General features: G+C 38.8%; 1 long non-coding RNA gene across 1 annotated transcript in view; it reads left to right on the top strand.

Annotated features, from left to right (window-relative positions):
* The window catches only part of LOC132658461 (uncharacterized), a 50,006-nt gene extending 34,364 nt beyond the window's left edge, over positions 1-15,642 (top strand). The window contains exons 3-4 of the long non-coding RNA XR_009598135.1: positions 628-13,785; positions 14,948-15,642. This is a non-coding gene — a long non-coding RNA (uncharacterized LOC132658461). The remainder of the gene's footprint in view (positions 1-627; positions 13,786-14,947) is intronic.
* The last annotated feature ends 5,180 nt before the right edge of the window (positions 15,643-20,822 follow it).

Genomic DNA, 20,822 nt, shown 5'->3' with positions numbered 1-20,822 from the left:
AGGGCAGAGGAGAAGGTGACGACAAGGATGAGATGGCTGGATGGCATCAATGACTTGATGGACGTGAGTTTGGGTGAACTATGCGAGTTGGTGATGGACAGGAAGGCCTGGTGTGCTGTGGTCCATAGGGTCACAAAAAGTCCGACATGACTGAGCGACTGAACTGAACTGAACTGAACTGAAACAACTCCAGGTAAAGTTGGAAACGATGGAACTAATGCCAAAGACAGAAAACTAAAGTAAGCCATGATCATGTGTTTACAAGTGAAGTTAAACACAATGAAAAAAAAATTAAGACCTTAAAGTTTCTGGAAGTTCATATTGGAATCTTTACATTGAAATATCCACCCACCAAGTCGTACTTCTTTAATCAATTCTAGCTTCTTCAACCACCAGCATTCAAGACACATAAAAGCAATATATTATTAAGATATATTATTCTGGTTTTGTTTTATTACAAGTGTTGAAACATTTCTCTCCTCCAGTGTGAATCATAAATCTGCAGTTTCTGTACTTTATTATGGACTAAATAAGTACTGTAGGCTGACTTAGGAAATTAACCTCTAATGTAGCAATTTTTCCCATGAGAAATTACATTTGAAATAATAATCTGTCTTCATTCAACAGGATTCCTTGGTGGCTCTGTAGTAAAGAATCCACCTGCCGATGCAGGAGATGCAGGTCGATCCCTGGGTCAGGAAGATCCCCTGGAGAAGGACATGGCAACCACAAGGAGTCAGACATGACTCAGTGACTGAACAGCAACAGCCATTATTCTTGCCTGGAGAATTCTATGGACAGAAGAGCCCGACAAGCTACACTCCATTGGGTTTCAAAAGAGTAAAACACAACACCTGACTAAACAACAACAACAGCAACAGCAACTTCATTCAAAAACAGATTTCATAAGAATCTCGGCTACGTTTTTTAACACTCAGTTCAGTTCAGTTGCTCAGTCATGTCCAACTCTTTGTGACCCCATCGACTGCAGCATGCCAGGCTTCCCAGTCCATCACCAACACCCAGAGCGTACTTAAACTCATGTCCATTGATGATGGACATGAGTGATGCCATCCAACCATCTCATCCTCCGTCACTCCACTCTCCTCCCACTTTCAATCTTTCCCAGCATCAGGGTCTTTTCCAGTGTGTCAGTTATTCTCATCAGGTGGCCAAAGAGCTGGAATTCCAGCTTCAGCATCAGTCCTTCCAATGACTACTCAGGACTGATTTCCTTTAGGATGGACTGGTTGGATGTCTTTGCAGTCCAGGGGAGTCTTAAGACTCTTCTCCAACACCACATTTCAAAAGCATCAATTCTTCAGTGCTTAGCTTTCTTTATAGTCCAACTCTCACATCCATACATGACTACTGGAAAAACCATAGCTTTGACTAGACCTTTATAGGCAAAATAATGTCTCTGCTTTTTAATATGCTATCTAGATTGGTCATAACTTTTCTCCCAAGGAGTAAGCGTCTTTTAATTTCATGGCTGCAACCACCATCTGCAGTGATTTTGGAGCCCCCCAAAATCAAGTCTTTCACTGTTTCCATTATTTCCTCATCTATTTGCCATGAAGTGATGGAACTGGATGCCATGATCTTAGTTTTCTGAATGTTGACTCTTAAGCCAACTTTTTCACTCTCCTCTTTCACTTTCATCAAGAGGCTCTTTAGTTCTTTGCTTTTTGCCATAAGGGTGGTGTCATTTGCATATCTGAGGTTATTGATATTTCTCCTGGCAATTTTGATTCTAGATAGTGATTCATCTAGTCTGGCATTTTGCATGATGTATTCTGCATATAAGTTAAATAAGCAGGGTGACAATATGCAGCATCAACGTACTCCTTTCCCAATTTGGAACCACTCTGTTGTTCCATGTCCTGTTCTAACTGTTGCTTCTTGACTTGCATACACATTTCTCAGGAAGCAGGTCAGGTGGTCTGGTATTCCCGTCTCTTGAAGAATTTTCCATAGTTTGTTGTGATCCACACAGTCAAAGGCTTTGGTGTAGTCAATAAAGCAGAAGTAGATGTTTTTCTAGAACTGTCTTGCTTTTTCAATGACCCAGTGGATATTGGAAATTTGATCTCTGGTTCCTCTGCCTTTTCTAAATCCAGCTTGGAAATCTGGATGTTCACGGTTCACATACTATTGAAGCCTGGCTTGGAGAATTTTGAGCATTACTTTGCTAGCCTGTGAGATGAGTGCAATTGTGCAGTAGTTTGAACATTCTTTGGCACTGGCTTTCTTTGGGATTGGAATGAAAACTGACCTTTTCCAGTCCTGTGGCCACTGCTGAGTTTTCCAAATTTGCTGGCATATTGAGTGTGGCACTTTCACAGCATCGTCTTTTAGGATTTGAAATAGCTCAGCTGCAATTTCATCAACTCCACTAGCTTTGTTCATAGTGATCCTTCCTAAGGCCCACTTAAATTTGCATTCCAGTATGTCTGGCTTAGGTGAGTGATCACACCATCATGGTTATCTGGGTCATGAAAATCTTTTTTGTATAGTTCTTCTGTGTATTCTTGCCACCTTTTCTTAATGTCTGCTGCTTCTGTTAGGTCCATACCATTTGTGTCCTTTATTGTGCTCGTCTTTGCATGAAATGTTCCCTTGATATCTCTAATTTTCTTGAAGTGTCCTCTAGTCTTTCCCATTCTATTGTTTCCCTTTATTTCTTTGCATTGATCACTGAGGAAGGCTTTCTTATTTCTCCTTGCTATTCTTTGGAACTCTGCTTTCACAGGCTTATATCTTTCCTTTTCTCCTTTGCCTTTAGCTTCTCTTCTTTTCTCAGCTATTTGTAAGGCCTCCTCAGACAACTGTTTTGGCTTTTTGCATTTCTTTTTGTTGGGGATGGTCTTGATCCCTGCCTCCTGTACAAAGTCACAATCTTTCGTCCATATTTCTTCACTCACTCTATCAGATCTCATCTCTTGAATCTATTTGTCACTTCCACTGTATAATCATAAGGGATTTGATTTAGGTCATACCTGAATGGTCTAGTGGTTTTCCCTACTTTCTTCAATTTAATTCTGAATTTGGCAATAAGGAGTTCATGATCTGAGCCACAGTCAGCTCCTGGTCTTCTTTTTGCTGACTGTATAGAGCTTCTCCATATTTGGCTGCAAAGATTATAATCAATATGATTTTGGTATTGACCATCTGGTGATGTCCACATGTAGAGTCTTCTTTTGTGTTGTTGGAAGAGGATGTCTGCTATGACCAGTGTGTTCTCTTGCCAAAACTCTGTTAGCCTTTGCCCTGATTCATTTTGTACTCCAAGGCCAAATTTACCTGTTACTCCAGGTGTCTCATGACTTCCTACTTTTGCATTCCAGTCCCCTATAATGAACATATTTTGGGGCTGTTATTTCTAGGTCTTGTAGGTGTTTATAGAACAGTTCAATTTCAACTTCTTCAGCATTACTGGCCGGGGCATAGACTTGGATTACTGTGATACTGAATGGTTTGCCTTGGAAAGGAACAGAGATCATTCTGTCGTTTTTGAGACTGCATCCTCGTATGGCGCACAGAAGGCGGGTGGCTGCGACAGCGAACAGAGCGCGGCCAAGGGGAGCTACCCCATATCCGAGGTCAGGGGCGGTGGCCGGGAGAAGCAACCCCACATCCAAGGAGCGGTGGCTGCACGGGTGCAGGAGGGCCTAGAGGAGCTATTCCATGTTCAAGGTCAGGAGGGGTGGTGGTGAGGAGATACCCCTAGTCCACCGTAAGAGATACCCAAGTAAGATGGTAGGTGTTGCACGAGGGCATTAGAGGGCAGACACACTGAAACCATAATCACAGAAAACTAGTCAATCTAATCACACTAGGACCACAGCCTTGTCTAACTCAATGAAACTAAGCCATGCTGTGTGGGGCCACCCAAGACAGACAAGTCATGGTGGAGAGGTCTGACAGAATGTGGTCCACTGGAGAAGGGAATTGCAAACCACTTCCCTATTCTTGCCTTGAGAACCCCATGAACAGTAGGAAAAGGCAAAATGATAGGATACATAAAGAGGAATTCTCCAGGCCAGTAGGTGCCCAATATGCTACTGGAGATCAGTGGAGAAATAACTCCAGAAAGAATGAAGGGATGAAGCCAAAGCAAAAACAATACCCAGCTGTGGATGTGACTGGTGATAGAAGCAAGGTCCAATGCTGTAAAGAGCAATATTGCATAGGAACCGGGAATGTCAGGTCCATGAATCAAGGCAAATTGGAAGTGGTCAAACAGAAGATAGCAAGAGTGAACATCGACATTCTAGGAATCAGCGAACTAAAATGGACTGGAATGGGTGAATTTAACTCAGATGACCATTATATCTACTACTGCAGGCAGGCATCCCTTAGAAGAGATGGAGTAGCCATCATGGTCAACAAAAGAGTCCAAAATGCAGTACTTGGATGAAATCTCAAAAGTGACAGAATGATCTCTGTTTGTTTCCAAGGCAAACCATTCAATATCACAGTAATCCAAGTCTATGCCCCAACCAGTGATGCTGAAGAAGCTGAAGCTGAACTGTTCTATGAAGACCTACAAAACCTTTTAGAGCTAACACCCAAAAAAGATGTTCTTTTCATTATAGGGGAATGGAATGCAAAAATAGGAAGTCAAGAAACACCTGGAGTAACAGGCAAATTTGGCCTTGGAGTACAGAATGAATCAGGGCAAAGGTTAATAGAGTTTTGCAAACAGAAAGAACTGGTCATAGCAAACACACTCTTCCAACGACACAAGAGAAGACTCTACACATGGACATCACCAGATGGTCAACACCGAAATCAGATTGATTATATTCTTTGCAGCCAAATATGGAGAAGCTCTATACAGTCAGCAAAAAGAAGACCAGGAGCTGACTGTGGCTCAGATCATGAACTCCTTATTGCCAAATTCAGAATTAAATTGAACAAAGTGGGAAAAACCACTAGACCATTCAGGTATGACCTAAATCAAATCCTTTATGACTATACAGTGGAAGTGACAAATAGATTTAAGGGACTAGATCTGATAGACAGAGTGCCTGATGAATTATGAATGGAGGTTCATGACATTGTACAGGAGACAGGGATCAAGACCATCCCCATGGAAAAGAAATGCAAAAAAGCAAAATGGCTGTCTGAGGAGACCTTACAAATAGCTGTGAAAAGAAGAGAAGTGAAAAGCAAAGTACCAAAGGAAAGATATAAGCATCTGAATACAGAGTTCCAAAGAATAGCAAGAAGAGATAAGAAAGCCTTCCTCAGCGATCAATGCAAAGAAATAGATGCAAACAACAGAATGGGAAAGACTAAAGATCTCTTCAAGAAAATTGAAAATCTAGAGATACCAAGGGAACATTTCATGCAAAGATGGGCTCAATAAAGGACAGAAATGGTATGGACCTAACAGAAGCAGATGATATTAAGAAGAAGTGGCAAAAATACACAGAAGAACTGTACAAAAGATCTTCACGACCAAGATAATCACAATGGTGTGATCACTCAGCTAGAGCCAGATATCTTGGAATGTGAAGTCAAGTGGGCCTTTAGAAAGCATCACTAGGAACAAACCTCGTGGAGGTGATGGAATTCCAGTAGAGCTATTTCAAATCCTAAAAGATGATGCTGTGAAAGTGCTGCACTCAAAATGCCAGCAAATTCAGAAAACTCAGCAGTGGCCACAGGACTGGAAAAGGTCAGTTTTCATTCTAACCCCAAAGAAAGGCAATGCCAAAGAATGTTCAAACTACCGCACAATTGCACTCATCTCACACACCAGCAAAGTAATGCTCAAAATTCTCCAAGCCAGGCTTCAGCAGTATGTGAACCGTGAACTTCCAGATATTCAAGCTGGTTTTAGAAAAGGCAGAGGAACCAGAGATCAAATTGCCAACATCCACTGGATCATGGAAAAGCAAGAGAGTTCCAGAAAAACATCTATTTCTGCTTCATTGACTATGCGAAAGCCTTTGACTGTGTGGATCACAATAAACTGTGGAAAATCTGAAAGAGATGGGAATACCAGACCACCTGACCTGCCTCTTGAGAAATCTGTATGCAGATCAGGAAGCAACAGTTAGAACTGGACATGGAACAACAAACTGTTTCCAAATAGGAAAAGGAATATGTCGAGGCTATATATTGTCACCCTGCTTATTTAACGTCTATGCAGAGTACATCATGAGAAATGCTGGACTGGAAGAAGCACAAGCTGGAATCAAGATTGCTGGGAGAAATATCAATAACCTCAGATATGCAGATGATACCACCCTCATGGCACAAAGTGAAGAGGAGCTAAAAGCCTCTTGATGAAAGTGAAAGAGAAGAGCGAAAAAGTTGGCTTAGAGCTCAACATTCAGAAAACGAAGATCATGGCATCCAGTCCCATCACTTCATGGGAAATAGATGGGGAAACAGTGTCAGACTTTATTTTCTGGGGCTCCAAAATCACTACAGATGGTGACTGCAGCCATGAAATTAAAAGACGCCTACTCCTTGGAGGAAAAGTTATGACCAACCTAGATAGCATATTCAAAAGCAGAGACGTTACTTTGCCGACTAAGGTCCGTCTAGTCAAGGCTATGGTTTTTCCTGTGGTCATGTATGGATGTGAGAGTTGGACTGTGAAAAAGGCTGAGCACCGAAGAATTGATGCTTTTGAACTGTGGTGTTGGAGAAGACTCTTGAGAGTCCCTTGGACTGCAAGGAGATCCAGCCAGTCCATTCTGAAGGAGATCAGGCCTGGGATTTCTTTGGAAGGAATCATGCTGAAGCTGAAACTCCAGTACTTTGGACACCTCATGTGAAGAATTGACTCATTGGAAAAGACACTGATGCTGGGAGAGATTGGGGGCAGGAGGAGAAGGGGACGACAGAGGATGAGATGGCTGGATGGCATCACTGACTCGATGGATGTGAGTCTGAGTGAACTCCGGGAGTTGGTGATGAAGGGAGGCTGGCGTGCTGCAATTCATGGGGTCGCAAAGAGTCGGACATGACTGAGCAATGAACTGACTGAACTGACTGACTGCATTTCAGACTCTTTTGTTGACTATGAGGGCTACTGCATTTCTTCTAAAAGGGATCTTGCCTACAGTAGTGGATATAATGGTATCTGAGTTAAATTCACCCACTTCAGTCCATTTTAGTTCACTGATTCCTAATATGTTGATGTTCATTCTTGCCATCTCCTGTGTGACCACTTCCAATTTGCTTTGATTCATGGACCTAACATTCCAGGTTCCTATGCCAAAGAATGTTCAAACTTCTGCACAATTGCACTCATCTCACGTGCTAGTAAAGTAATGCTCAAAATTCTCCAAGCCAGGCTTCAGCAACATGTGAACCGTGAACTCCTTGATGTTCAAGCTGGTTTTAGAAAAGGCAGAGGAACCAGAGATCAAATTGCCAACATCTGCTGGATCATGGAAAAAACAAGAGAGTTCCAGAAAAACATCTATTTCTGCTTTACTGACTATGTGAAAGCCTTTGACTGTGTGGATCACAATAAACTGTGGAAAATTCTGAAAGAGATGGGAATACCAGACAACCTGACCTGCCTTTTGAGAAATCTGTATGCAGGTCAGGAGGCAGCAGTTAGAACTGGACATGGAACAACAGACTGGTTCCAAATAGGAAAAGGAGTACGTCAAGGCTGTATATTGTCACCCTGCTTATTTAACTTATATGCAGAGTACATCATGAGAAATGCTGGACTGGAAGAAACACAAGCTGGAATCAAGATTGTTGGGAGAAATATCAATAACCTCAGATATGCAGATGACACCACCCTTATGGCACAAAGTGAAGAGGAACTAAAAAGCCTCTTGATGAAAGTGAAAGAAGAGAGCGAAAAAGTTGGCCTAAAGCTCAACATTCAGAAAACGAAGATCATGGTATCCAGTCCCATCGCTTCATGGGAAATAGATGGGGAAACAGTGGAAACAGTGTCAGACTTTGGGGCTCCAAAATCATTACAGATGGTGACTGCAGCCATGAAATTAAAAGATGCTTACTCCTTGGAAGAAAAGTTATGACCAACCTAGACAGCATATTCAAAAGCAGAGACATTACTTTGCCAACTAAGGTCTGTCTAGTCAAGGCCATGGTTTTTCCAGTGGTCATGTATGGATGCGAGAGTTGGACTGTGAAGAAGGCTGAGCACCAAAGAATTGATGCTTTTGAACTGTGGTGTTGGAGAAGACTCTTGAGAGTCCCTTGGACTGCAAGGAGATCCAACCAGTCCATTCTGGAGGAGATCAGCCCTGGGATTTCTTTGGAAGGAATGATGCTAAAGCTGAAACTCCAGTACTTTGGACACCTCATGCGAAGAGCTGACTCGTTGGAAAAGACTCTGATGCTGGGAGGGACGGGGGGCAGGAGAAGGAGACGACCAAGGATGTGATCGCTGGATGGCATCACAGACTCGATGGACGTGAGTCTGAGTGAACCCCGGGAGATGATGATGAACAGGGAGGCCTGGTGTGCTGCGATTCATGGGGTCGCAAAGAGTCAGACACGACTGAGCGACTGAACTGAACTGATGCGATATTGCTCTTTACAGCATCAGACTTTACTGCTGTCACCAGCCACATCCAAAACTGGTTTGTTTTTTTTTTTGATTTGACTCCAGCTCTTCATTCTTTCTAAAGTCATTTCTACGCTGTTCTCCAGTAGCATATTGTGCACCTACTAACCTGAGGAGTCTATCTTTCAGTGTCCTATCTTTTTGCCTTTTCAAGCTGTTAATTGTGTTCTCAAGGCACGAAATCTGATGTGGTTTGCCATTCCTTTTCCAGTAGACCACATTTTGTCAAAACTCTCCACCATGACCCATCCGTCTTGGGTGGCCCTACGTGGGATGGCTCATAGTTTCATTGAGTTAGATACGGCTGTGAACCATGTGGTCAATTTGGTTAGTTTTCTGTGATTGTAGTTTTCATTCTGTCTGCCATCTGATGGATAAGGATAAGAGTCTTATGGAAGCTTCCTTTATTATCTTCATTTTTATATTACCTTATTACCTTTATTCCTTTACTAACACTAATTACTCACTTTTCATTCCTTCCTCACTCATTACAATCTAACTTCCATACCAATCCCTCCATAGACTTTCTACTCTAGCTGATGTTACTGAAGACCATGTACACTTATCAAAGCTCGTGACCTCTTTTCAATACTTATTTTCCTTGACTCATCTTTACTCTTGAGAATATTAATTGCCTCTTTCTCTTAAGAGTTTCTCTTTGTTTTTATGACACTTTTTCTTCTAGTTCTCTTAATATTCTATGACTGTTTTCTATTTGTGTTTCTGACTACTTTTCCCCCTTTCTGTCTCTTCAGCGCTAGGTTATTGGGTTTTTTATCCCTGCGTATATTCTTGCCCATCATCTGTTTGGGCAGTCTCATTCACTCTCACAAATTCAACTCTCTAGACTTGCACCCTTTATTTTCTTTTGAGTTCCAGTCTCATATTTCCAACACTGAAGTGTAACTTATCCTTTCCTTCTCTGTCTGTTAGTGGAGTCATTCACCATGAACTGAATTTCTCTTAGTCACTCAAGGATTAGTTTGGGCTATTCAAAGTTGGACTTGAAAGTGACTGCAATCAGTTCTAGGGCTGTTGAAGACCCACACAATGCCTTTTTGCAAATTAGACAAAGTCACTCCCTTACATGAAATACAATACTTCCTAAAACAATAGATAATAACTTCCATCATGCAATGATTTATTTATAATGAAACATTTTATATAACTCTATAGTGAGTAAGATGTAAATGATACTCCTTTCGCTATTGTGCTATCTTCTGTCAAGCGGTGTATGACCTACATAACTATACAGAGCAGAATAATATTTCATATCTTTATGGCTAAGAAACAAAAGACCAAGATGGTATTTATTATTCCTATGAGGCTATATCAAAATTTAAAAGATGTTCCAAGGAATCTTATGAATCCTGCTACTTTTTGTTGGTTTATGGGAAAAAATGATTAGTGATGTGAGTTGTTGGGAAGGACAAGCTTAAATAGATGATGTAATTATCTTAGAAATATGTTGCAGCAAGCAAGCAAACAAATGTCTTGCTGATAGAATCTCAATATTGTTCCTTGAGTGATATCTTGAAATATGTGAGAAGTTCAGTGTCCAAACAAGTGCTAAGCATAAATCCTGAGAAAATATAGGTCATAATCTTCTGATATATCCTGTAACAAATATCTGACATCTCAACTGTTTTGATTCCAGTGATTTGCTAAGCCTTTCAATAGTTTGAACTGGTGGTTCCAGATAGTCAATAAGCCATCGTGAAAACAGTACATGAAAACAGGCATCTAGAATGTTTTAGGGGAGGCAGAACTTATTATTCTTTGGGGATATTGGGAGTCTATAGCTTTTCTTTTTTTGAGCATTATTTAGTCATTTGGGAATAGTGTCTGAAAAAAGGTAATGGAGGCAATTCCTGGCAGAAGACTGCAGTGCTCAGTAGGGCAATCCCAAAAAAAGCATTGCGAAGGAAGTGCGTAGTGGTAGTTAAAAACATATTCATGTAAACTTCTAGATTACTTTCAGAAATACTCAGGAACAGTTTTGTAGGGGGTTATGTAATACATACATATATATTACATGATATATTAATATGTTACATATTTATTAGATCTACCAACGAATGAGACATAAGAAAGGCTAGTTATTTATTATATATGCACATTTATACATGTTAAATATACTTAACAAAATTAGAGTGTACTATACCCTTCTTTTTCATTTCTTTTATCATAAGCATTTTGCCCATGTCAGTATATATATAATCTCAAAGTCATTATTTAAAAGTCTGTATAGTAGCTCATTTTGTCCCATAATGTAATTTATAATTCTATTTTTAATGTTTGCTTTTTTAATCTTTATAAATAACACAGAACACAAATAGAAGAATTATAAAATAATGTAAAATCCAGAAAAAGATTTATGTACAAAAAGTTAAATTATTTCCTTTGCACATATTTCTGAAGGGAGATTTTTAAGATGGTTGAATAAAAGCATTTCTGTGAGCCTTGGTATGTATTTTTAAATCGGTTTCCAGAAAGGTTATACAACTTCTTTTTGACAGATAATGTGATTGCTCTGTCAAGGGAAAATAGTAAGTGTAATGTAATTGGACATACACAAGGATTTGGAAAACACTTATTTCATCATTACAGAAAAGTTTGAGAAATGCAGAATATATAATTGTTCAGTAAAATGGATTTAATACATCCAGGGGTGTTAATTAAAGTAAAGATATGAGCTTTAGAAAGGGTTTCTTGAAGCTTGCCACTGGTCTCTCTTCTATACAGTATTTCTTTTAAAATCAATGATATAAATGAATATATAGAAAATCTTCTTAGAAAATTTAATGATCAAGAGTATTGACATCTAGGGAGCAATTATTTGGTTAGACTTTGGAGGCACCAGAGCATAGTAGTTAGATTTGGAGTCCGACTGGGTTTCAAAGATCAGCTTTACCACTTGCTGACTCTCTAAATTTGGCCAAGTCACCTAACATCTCTCAATCGCATTACCTTTTTTTTTTAAAAAAAATAAAAAGAACCTCATTTTTGGTGCATTTATAGGGTCACAGCAAAATTGAGAAAAAGGTATAGTGATTTTTCGTATACTCCCTGTCCCCATATATGCATAGCCTCCCCCATTATCAACATTCCCCACCAGAGTCAAACATTTGTTACAATTGATGTACCTGCATTTTCATATCATAATTGCCCAAAGTCTATAGTTTGCCTTGGGCTTCACTCTTGGTGTTATACACTCTATGAGTTTGGACAAATGTATAATGACATGTATCCGTCATTATAGTATCATATAGGATATTTTCAATGCCCTAAAAATCCTCTGTTTTCTGCCCATTCACCCCTCCTTCTCTCAAATTCCTAGCAACTACTGATCTTTTTACTGTCTCCATAGTTTCACCTTTTTCAAAATATCATGTTGTTGGAATTATAAAGTATATAGCCTTTTCATATTCACTTCTTTCACTCAGTAATATGCATTTAAGTTCCCTCCATGTCTTTTCATGGTTTGATAGCTCATTTCTTTTTGGTGGTAAATAATATTCCACACTCCAGATGTACTACAAGTTATCCATTCACCTCCTGAAGGATTCTTGCTTGCTTTCATGTTTGGGCAATTATTAATAAAACTTCTATCAACATCCATGTACAGTTTTTTGTGTGGAACTAAATTTCCTTCTCCTTTGAGAAAACATCAAGGATTATAATTGCTGGATCATATACATTAATTTTGTAAGAAAATACCAAACAGTTTTCAAAGTGATCATACTGTTTTGCATGTCAACCAGCAATGTGTGAGAGTTCCTGTTGCTCTAAATCCTTATCAGCATTTGGTGTTGTCAGTGCTCTGGATTTTGGCCATTCTAATAGGGGGGCTTCCCTGATGGCTCAGCAGTAAAGAATCTGCCTGCAATTCAGGAGACACAGGCTCAATCCCCAGATTAGAAAGTTCCCCTTGAGAAGGGAATGGCAGCCCACTCCAGTATTCTTGCCTAGAGAATCCCCAAGGACAGAGGAGCCTGGTGGGCTATGGCCCATGGGGTTGCAAGAGTCAGCTTAGCTATTAAATCACCACTACCACCAATAGTTGTGCAGTCGTGCCTTATAGTAGTTTTAATTTGTGTTTCTGTGATGAGACATAATACAGATTTTTCCAAATCCTATGTGTCATATGTAGATCTTTGGTGAGGTGTCTGTTAAGGTTTTTGGTTCATTTTTTAATCAAATTGCTTTCCTTATTGTTGAGCTTTTAAGAGTTCTTTGTATACTGTGGATAACAGCCCTTTTCAGATGTGTCTTATGCAAGTGTTTCCTCCCAGTTTGTGGCTTGTCTAAATTCTCTTGACATTTTATTTAGCGGAGTAAAATTTTAAAATTTTAATGAAGTCCAACTTATCAGTTATTTCTTCTTCCTTTGGTGTCTCATTATCCTTTTAGTTATGACCTTCCCTCCTGTTCTTATTTGTTTACATAGTATGGATGCATTTTTCATGAGATATTTTATTTACTTATTTATTTAATATACAGCTGTTTGTATAATTCCATTTTGGTAAGATTGCTATTCATGTCCACAAAGAAAATTCACTTCAATCAAAAGATTTATATTTTTCTTTCCAAAGCTGAAGGGGTAGAGAGTGGAGGAAGCTGGGAACAAATAAACACGCTTCTTATAAGACTGTTGCAAAAAATTGAAATAATGCAGAAGATGTAAAATGCTTAACATGCTTCTATCACACAGAAGCTATATAATTAGTTATTACTAATCCAAAATTTTCTTGGCAAACTGGAAAAGTGAGTATATTAACAAAATCAAATATCTTAGGGGTAAATACAAATTTATATATTTGGGTCCAAAAATGATAACAAAACTGAGTATCAGCTATAATGATAAAAACAGGATTGATTTAGGTAAATGTAAGGTCAATAGTATGATGTGTCTATCAGAAAAACTAAACATGACCTATAGCTGAGTGTTTAGAATAAGAGAGGTGACAGTCTTGTCCTACTCTGTGCTAATCACACCATGCCTTAAGCCTTGTGTTCAGTTCTCCATATAAGATTTTAGAGGGGCTCTGGGGTCTAGGTTTGGGATTAAAGTCTATTTTTAAAGATATATTTCTTTAGACTGTTGAGACTTTTCTACCCCAGTAAAATAATTTTAAAGTCAGGGTAAATTAAGTATATTTTATGTGGAGAAGGGAAGTTTAGTGAGGTGAAAGTCGCTCAGTCATGTCTGACTCTTTGTGACCCCATGGACTATACAGTCCATGGAATTCTCTAGGCCAGTGTACCAGGGTGGCCTTTCCCTTCTCCAAGGGATCTTCCCAACCCACAGATCAAACCCAGGTTTCCTGCACTGCAGACAGATTCTTTACCAACTGAGCCACAAAGGAAGCCCAAGAATATTGGAATGGGTAGCCTATCCCTTCTCCAGCCGATCTTCCTGACCCTGGAATCCAACCAGGGTCTCCTGGATTACAGACGGATTCTTTACCAACTGAGCTATCAGAGAAGTCCAGGGAAGTTTAGAGGGATGTGCTAAATAGCCCCTTAAGTATTTGAATATGTACCATCTGGACAAATTGTTCATTTGGATACAGGTAATAGACATTAGGAAAGGATAGAGGATTTCACAAGATCTAAGGAAGATCTGAACAATAGGCTTCTATGAGGTGAGCATCAGGGAAGCTTTGGTGTTTAAGTTTGAGGCTCCTTTTTCTGGGTGCCAACACTGATGTGTCTCAGCGCCAGCATTCCAGTCTCTTCTCAATTCTCTAGAGAGAGAATGTGACCATCCAGCTGTATCAGGTCCACTCTTGGAACAGCAATGTTTGGTCAGTTAGTAAAATGGGCTTTAGGTTTAGTTTCCTAGAAATCAGAATGAAGTGTCACATTCACAGCTAGAACTGCCTCCTTTACTTTCTCCTTCTGCCTTCTCTGAAGTCCAAGTAGATAGAAAAATTTTTAAAGAAGGCTTATTGACATTCTCATTTTTTCTTTCAGTATAATGCCCTAAATCCATTATCTGACAGCTGCTGTTAATCTGTCCTTAAGACTGAGTAGGAGGAAATGTACTTTATTGAGAGACTGTCTTTCCTCTGAAATTAATGATTAATGTGATGCACCTTAAAAGGTAGAAGACTGTATTTAAAAATCCTGTGTAAGGGATAACTGGTAGGAAGTGCATTTCTTTAGGTTTGGGCCTATAGGGGCTTCCCTAATGGCTCAGCAGTAAAGGATCTGCCTGCCAATGCAGGAGATGCAGGTTCAATCCCTGAGTTGAAAAGATCCCTTGTAGAAGGAAATGGCAACCCATTCCAGTGTTCTTGCCTGGAGAATCCAATGGACAGAGGAGCCTGGTGGGCTACAGTCCATGGGGTCACAAAGAGTCAGACACAACTTCGCAACTAAACAACAACAACTGGGCCTATAGAGGCAGTCCCTTTTTAGACTAATACTTTAGGAAGATATTAAATATATAGTGTTTTATTTGTACAAGAGATGAGCTTTGGGTAACTGAGATTTACCGTGTAACATAACTGCTAATCCATTGGTATGGAAAAAAATAAATGTAAATTTCATGGCAAAAATATCAATTTTTATAAGCATTTTAATTGATATCAATGGCTTTTAACAACCTAAAGCAGTTGGTGGTTGTTTTTTTTTTTAAATTCACTGAGCCAGGGAATTTTTTTTAATCCCTTAAATACTGTAATATTGTGATTCAGGGGTTAGCAAAATTTTTCTTAAAGACCAGACTGCATTTTCATCTTTGTAGGCCACACTGTCTCTGTTGCAATGACTCAGTCCTGCCATTGTAACCCACAGACAGTTATAGACAATAGAGAAACCAGTCTGCACAGCTGTGCTCCAGTGAAACTTTATTTACAAAACCAGGTGGCAGATGGGATTTGGCTGAAGGACTACAGTTTCCCACCCCTGTTGTAACTAATTATACAGCCATATTTGTTTTGGCTGTTAGGAAGCTCAGACCCAACTTTGCAGTCTGTTTCCAGCATGGACCACACTGCCTGCAGGCTGTACATCACTCCATTCATGTCATCTTTCCTTTATGCCAGTGTCCTTGGCCACCTTTTAAATATTCTGTTTATTGTTTACATCTCAAACCACCACATGAATTCATTTTTGAAATAAGATTCATATAATTGAGTTAGATTTAGCATAGCATTTCATTGGGAATTGATTTTGTATTACTGTAGACATAATTCTCAATTCATAAGATGTAAGTTTGTCAAGCAAAGACCAAAATGTAAATTTGGTAGATTCAGACATCTGTATCTACCACGTGCTAGTGTAGCTGACTTTTATTATATCTCTTTTTAGGTAATATTCAAAGTTCTTAAGTTGTACTGATGTTTTCTGATTCATCTTCATCTTGAATACTGGGGAAATGATATCTTTTTTTGTTTATTGTCTTTTGTGATATATTCATAGGATGTAAAATTAAAAATACTCAAAGATAAAAATCACAATCCAGACTCCCCACCAAATTTAGTTGTTCTGACAGGTCTTTACCCCAGAGTCTTGGAATGTCATTTCACATGCCTACGTTTAGACACGCTTCAATTTTAAAAAGATGTCTTCTATTTAAAAAAGGTGTCTTCTATTTAAATTGAAATAAACGTCTCACAAACCAATCATTCATACTCAACTTTCATAATTTTTGTCGTGTTTTATAAAACTTTTTTCACTTAACCTAATAAATGTAAAACAAAATTCTGTATTACCAATATAAAAAGAAAATCATTATCACTGGTCATAGACACAATAATTAACATTATTAATATATCATATTTTATGTGATCTAATTTTATGTTTCATACCAGCAGTAAGTGCTATATTTTTGGAAACACTAGTTTTAAGTAATTTTTGCCTCCTGCTTCCCTGCTGATCCTAGCCTAATCCACCAATCAATCAATTTATCAATCAGAAACTTGGGATTCACTCCCCACAAGTTCTCTCCTACCCCTGCCCAGTCATTAGCCTTGTCAATTTCTTGGGGCCCAGGATCTAATAGAAACTGGCTCCCCTTAAAATCCGTACTTGTTAAAGCTACAGGGTACAAATCTGTCCTGCGCGTCATACATCCTTCTGGTCAGCATCCACCCAAGGACTGTAGAAAACCCAAAGCCAAGGACTGCACATGACAAAGCCGTGGATTTCTTTCTTAAAGAGAGAAATGACAGTTTTAGACCTGATTATGTTTTCTTTGGTACACTGATTTCTAGAAATCAGACTTTTCCCCCCTTAACCCACTTCATGCAATTTCTGGAAAGGATGTTGGACTTTTATCATTTAGGTATTCAGAACTAATCAGAAAATAGAAAATGGAGTAAAAGATGGTCCTGCTCTTCTTTTCCACATTAAAAAGGACACACTGCATTTTTCACAAAAATATGTTATATAAGATTATATAAAAGCTGAGACTTTTTCTTTATGATGTGAAATGAATTTTAAATAGACCAAAATATTGTTTGTACTATGGATGCATTGATTTAATTCTCTATTACCATTAGCATTTGAGATAATTACGAAAAGTGTTTGAAAAAGTTAAATCTCAACTTTGTCAAACCAACAAGTGCCCCCAATTTTTCACCTTCTGCTTGGCAGGGAGCACTTTATGGAAAAGGCACAAAAATTTGACCTACTTAGTCTGACACAGAAGTTGCCCTTCTAAATTTGAGAACTGTCCAGTTGGCAGTGTGACATTGACAGGCTTAATCCCTCCAACTAGCTGCCATTTCTACAACTAAGAAAGATTGCAGGGGGTCACACTGTCCATCTGTCATCCTTTCCAATGAGTAAACTTATTTTAGATTTAATTTTAAAACCCATCACTGTTCCCCTAAACTAGTGGTAAACTTGCTTCATGTACTTTTGTAAGGTACAGTTTTGTCCTTTTACTGAAGACCTGCTAAAGCCTTTGAGGAACTGCTTTATCTGGGTATAATGTTCCCCTGTATCCAGCAGCAAGCAGAAATGCAGTCAGAGAGCAAATGTCTATCCTAAAATTAGTAGTTCAAATTGTTTGTCAATGTCAGCTTCGTTATTGTAATAATTCATACCTACTGCTTTTCATCTGTGTCAGATATCACACAGACAATTATATATCATTCTAACAACAGTCTAGCAGATTGAGTAATTATACTCATGTTTCTGATGGAAAAACTGAGACTAAAAATTATGAAAGCAAAGCTGTGCTTCACGTTGAGTTCCAATTGGCATCATCCCTAACATTTCTATTTTACCCCATAATCTTCCCTTTTTATTCTGCATGCTTTCTAAGTCTGGAGTCGACAGGATTACCAACTTTAGAATGCCTGAAACTTAATCTGTTTATTTAAGTTTTGAATAAAGAATGCCTAAACTACTAATCAGAGGTACTGATTGGCATGAGATGATCAGGTCAACAACTTTGAAATCATTTAATGTGATTAAAAATACCTTTAAAAAAACATTGTTTAACCTATCCATTCTGATTGGCAGGATTCATTGGCCTTGAGCTGTATCCCCTCATCTCTACCTGCCAATCCATACACAAAATTGTTGCAAATAAAGTTTCTGCCTTCTGTACTTTCCAGGACTTTCTAGAACATTGGACTTGGCTTGCCTATATAAATCATGATTCTAACAAGCTCTGTCTACTAAATTCTGTGTCCTTGACTGTTCTTAACTGGATTTGTGGATAGATGGCGACTTAGCTTAATTCCTTGCCCTTCTAGAGGACATCTTTTCCAGGCTCCTCCCTCTTAATCAGTGCCCAGTTGTGGTCCCTTCTATCACTCTGCATCAGGGCAGAGGCTATTAACTAGTAGCAAGCAGACCGTACTTCCCCTCACATGCGTTTGGTTTAGCTCACCCAGTGTTGTTGCTGTTGTTTGGTATTGTGACCGCATTTAAAATGCAGTGATTTCAGGAGCCAGACACAAAAGATCACGTGCTGTATGCTTTCATTTATATGAAATATCCAACATAGATAAATCCATGGAAATAGAAAGCAAATTGGTGGGTTTTAGTGCCTGGAAGGAGGAGAGTGGGGAGTGATTGCCTAATGGGTATGGTGTTTTATTTCAGAATGATGAAAGTGTTTCAGAACTAGATAGAGGTAGTGGCTATACAATACTGTGAAAGTACTAAAAGCACTGACATAAGTTAATTTTATACTATGTGAATTTCACATATATAAGTGGGTGGAGTGATTTCAGATTTTCTACCTTTGTTGGGAAACTGTCCTCCCATTCTCACCATGTAGCTGTCAGTGCTGAGCGAACTCTAGTCCTTTAGATGAGAAGAGGTGCTTTAGGGACCATATTGCCAGACCCTGAGTTGTTGACTTGAGTCTGAGACTAGAGAATCAGGACCAACATTCTACATGCCCTAGCTGTTGACTATACTGTAGCAGAGAGCTGTTTCTCTGCACACTCCATCAAAGCCAGATAATGAAATATGTGCTAAGAGATCTGCACCATTCAAGAATAAAGGAGGGGTTAGTGGGAAAGTGAGGAAACAGATTTCCTTTGTGAAAAAGGTGTTCTTTTGTATATCAATACTGAACCAAGGTCAAATGGGAGCTTCACTCCTTTAGTCACTTCTGTGGGCATTGGTACAGTTGATGGCTACCTCTGAGGGACCAGTTCAGTAATCAAAGCACAGCAGTGGAGGTGGAGCTGCAGAGAAAAGGAATCTAATGAAACAGAGACCTATAATGACAAAGAGGAAAAGCATAAAACAAACAGAATCCATTCTCCCCTACTACCCCTGATACTCTGTTGGTGGCAATAAGACAGTTAACTGGTTCTCTCCTTTAGGGAACATCATGAAATAATGTCTGAAATTAATTGAAGATAATCAGTTTGGATACTTTTGCTCCTCTAAAGTTTTTTTTTTTTTTCCCCACTAGGAAGCCTGTGTAGTAAATAATTTAACCTTACTCAAAAAGAGTTCTGGTCTTTGACCTTAGCTTCTGGGAGGTAATCACTAAGCCTTTGGAACTACAGGGCTGAAAAGAATGTCTTTATTTTTACCAGATAGTCTAACACTATGATGCATAATGGGGACTGGCTAAACCCAGATAGTCTTAGGATGGGACTGGCCACACTAAAAAACCCAGCAATGTTATCTAGGGTTATTCTGGGCCAGACAAGCACACGAGCAGTGAAGCCATCCATCGTGCCTATGTAATGGATCCCCAGTAAAATCTCTGGACACTGAGGCTGGGATGAGTTTCCCTGTTGGCATCATTTCATGTGTTTTTTTCACATATCGATGCCAGGAAAGCAATGTGTCCTGACTGTGGGGAGAGGACAGTGAGAGCCCCACATCTGATATTTCCTGGACTACACCCCAACAGAGGAAGTTGACTGATTTTCATCTGTTTCCTGTAAAAACTGTAACTGTGAGTATAACAGTTTCCAGTGAGTTCTGAGAGTCCATCTAGACATTGTCAACATTGAGAGTGGCTCTGGGACCCCTACAAACGTTAGTGTCAGAAATGTTAGTGTCATATATTCTGCGTGCCTTCTAATTTTACAGTTGTCTAAGCTCTTCCTAGTTCTATTCTTGATTCTAATACACAGGCATATCATACCGTGATTACTTAAATAGAATTCATGGGGACAGGGACAGGTGTTATCTACTTCTGTAGTGTTTTAAATTTTTATAAGTATGCATTATTTATAATAAAAAACATTAAAAAAATTTAAGAGTCTCATCATTTCAGCATTACTCCTTTATCAAGCAACAAATATGGTGGAGAGGGAAAATGGTTTACAAAGATAACAGAAATAGTGAAGCTGGAAACCAATCACAGAAATACATAATTAAGGAGAAAGTATGTACTATACATTATAATTTATTTTAATCCTTGGCAATATTTTAAAGTGGTATATTGAATTGGGCATATAATGTGTCTGATTCTGAATAGCAATTAGGTCATTTAAACTATATTTAGAATTTTAAAAGAAATCATCATAATTTCTCTAAATATGCATACTGAGTCATAATATTGCTTTATGGAAACCACATCAGAAAACTATTTAAATAAAGCTTGGAAAGTTTTATGAGTATGTATATGTATATATTGGACAAAATAGAGGTTTTCAGTCTGAAAAAAAAACTCCTCTCTAAATGCCAAATTTGGGACTAAAATAAAATAAGTATTTCGAAATAGTATTGGGAGATAGTAGAGTTTAAGAAGCACAGAAAATACTAAAATAAAATTAAATGCAATAAACTAAGCATCTGGTGA

This window comes from Ovis aries, chromosome 1 (genome assembly GCF_016772045.2).
Source record: "Ovis aries strain OAR_USU_Benz2616 breed Rambouillet chromosome 1, ARS-UI_Ramb_v3.0, whole genome shotgun sequence".
Classification (NCBI taxonomy): domain Eukaryota; kingdom Metazoa; phylum Chordata; class Mammalia; order Artiodactyla; family Bovidae; genus Ovis; species Ovis aries.
Note: the sequence above shows the minus strand (reverse complement) of the source record. Positions and strands in the feature narration are given on the sequence as shown.